This window comes from Mastomys coucha, unplaced genomic scaffold (genome assembly GCF_008632895.1).
Source record: "Mastomys coucha isolate ucsf_1 unplaced genomic scaffold, UCSF_Mcou_1 pScaffold7, whole genome shotgun sequence".
NCBI lineage: Eukaryota > Metazoa > Chordata > Mammalia > Rodentia > Muridae > Mastomys > Mastomys coucha.
The window spans coordinates 73,391,216-73,393,607 of record NW_022196913.1 but is presented as its reverse complement, the minus strand read 5'-3'; the positions used below and the strand labels follow the sequence as shown (position 1 = coordinate 73,393,607).

The 2,392-nt window shown below is 53.2% G+C and overlaps 1 protein-coding gene across 2 annotated transcripts in view; it reads right to left on the bottom strand.

Annotated features, from left to right (window-relative positions):
• The window catches only part of Matn2 (matrilin 2), a 151,031-nt gene extending 149,025 nt beyond the window's left edge, over positions 1–2,006 (bottom strand). For both annotated transcript variants that reach the window (XM_031358146.1, XM_031358147.1), the window contains exon 1: positions 1,800–2,006. The gene's annotated coding sequence lies outside the window, so the exon portion shown is untranslated. The remainder of the gene's footprint in view (positions 1–1,799) is intronic.
• Positions 2,007–2,392: the final 386 nt, after the last annotated feature.

Here is a 2,392-nt window from a genome sequence, read left to right as displayed (position 1 = left end):
TCTCTCTCTCTCTCTCTCTCTCTCTCTCTCTCTCTCTCCTTCCCACCCCCATATCTCTGTGCCTTCTCTTAGTTACCAGTAAGAACCACTTCTAGGCAAACTGGACATTTTTTTTTTTCAGACTCTCCAGTGGCTCATTTCCCTTCCTTGTCTTTCAAGGAGCAACATCTCTTTGCCTTTCCTAAAATCTTGAGCCTCATTCCAATTGTCTTTTTTTTCCGTTTGGTTTTTTTTTTGAGAAAGGGTCTCATGTAGTCCAGGTTTGTTTTAGAGTTACTATATAATCAAGGATGACCTTGAACTTCTGATCTTCCTGCCTCTCTGCATTTAAAGTGCGGGGTTATAGACATGCACCGGCGTGTGCAACTGTCACCATGCCCGGCTGTCACCTAGACTTTTGCTGTTAGACATGGGTGATCTTAGCTAATAGACGTTTGACCTGCTGGTTGTCCAGGGCTGTTTCAGGTTTCAATGGTGCTATGATACCCTCAGCAATGAACTTCAGTCCCCATGCCTCCTGACTGCCTGGGTCTGGACTCTGGAAGCCAGGACCTCCAAAGCCTGGGTTTATGGAAAAGACCTGGCTGATGATGTGGGGGTCTGAAGCTGAATTCTATCAACTGGAATAAAAGTAGGAACAGAAGAGAGATAGAAGATGCAAACCTGCAGCCTTTGCCTTCATCAGTGGAGTTTCTAAGAGAACAAACTTCAGAGGCTTAGAGGAAAACGTCCAGGCCACAAACTCACCTTGGTATCTTGACTGGCTTTCTGAAATTATCACTTTGAAAGAAGGCAAGAAGAATGTGCTAGAATGGACATTTGCACAAAAACTCCACTAACACATATGCATTATCTGCCATCTTAGAGCATCCCTCAAAAGGCTTTGCTCTAGAATTAGGGAGGGGGTGAATTCTACGTTCACAAAGATTCCTCCCTTTTCTAGAAAGGTGAATAGCAGAGCTCACTAGCCGTAAGAGACTTCTAGAACTTTACTCTGTACTACCATCCAATCTCATTTAATCCTGTAGGTATTATAATCCCCTCTAGATGCACGAGAAGATTGAGGCATTGTGCTGCTGATTATCTTCCAGTACCCCAGCCTGTAAACTTGGCAGCTGGGGTTTGAATGAGGCCTACTGATTCCCAAGCCTCTGGTCTCTCTACCTTTACAGCTTCATCGTCTATTCCTCAAAGGCTAGTGGGAATTGCACTCTGTAGATGCATTGTGGGAGCGCCACAGTTATTACTGTAGAGTATCTCCAGAACACCTACTCTTGGAGTCCCTAAAAGGGAATGTCCCCATATTTTTCTGTCCTCTCCCCAAACTGTCCTCCAGATTTCCAGCAACACAAAATGCCCTCTTCCTATCCCTCTTCCTATCTCTCATCCGCAATGCAAGGAAGCCGGAGCTCGACAGTAAAGGCGAAGGAAATCTAGACGACACTGGTCTCATGATACCAGTCTATAGGGAGACCCAAGTTATTTCCTACCTGGTAGATAGGACTTTCACTGCAAACCCACTCAACAAGTCCCCATTCCCTGGTCAGTGTGGAGCGGGTCTGAGTGTCCCTGCAGCGAGGCACACCGCCCCCGCGGGGCCCTCGGGGACTACTGCAGCCCCGTGTGTCCCGCGCCTGGCCCGGCGTGGCGGGACTTCTCCCGGCCAAGGGGACCCGGCAGCACCGCCTTCCTCTCCCACTCTCCCCAGGGAGACAGCGGTTCCCCCGAAGCGGGACAGATTGTGCGTCTGTCGGTCAGTGGGTCATCTGTCTGCGCCCGGGTCAGCGCGCCGCGCTCACCTGCAGCCACCGCCTCCGACACCGGGGAAGAGAGACAGGGGAGCAGCCGTGGTCCGCCGCCTCGCCCCGCAGAGGACCGCAGAGCTCCTTGGGCACCGCTCCCGGGACGCGACCAAAAATCCCGCCCCAGCGCCGTGTCCTGAGCCGCCGCCTTCAAGTCCCATCCCAGAGCGCTCTCCGCTCTCGCTGGCTGCCTGCGAGGCTCCCTGCAAGGGCGGCGCGAGGAGGCGGTACCGTGCGAGGGTTGGAAGCGGGGCGGGCGGGAGGAGGGGTGTCCTCTTTGGCGATGGGGAAGGCGGGGAGAGGCAGCAGCCAGAGCTGCCCCTCGCTACAGGCAGCCCCCAGCTGGGGACCCTGGACACTCTCGCTGCTTGCTGCCAACCTCAGTCTCCCGGTGCATCCCCAGCCCCTGTGGAATGGATGGGTCTCCAGAAGTAGGGGTAACTGGAGGTTTTGGGGGCTTATCGGCCTGGGGCTGGAGTGAGGTGGGGTGAGGGTTTCCTGGTTACAGGAGACACAGCTGGAGTCCTATAACCTGAACTGAGGATCATTTTCTTCAGGAGGCATCCATGGAGCACGATGATGAAGAAAGA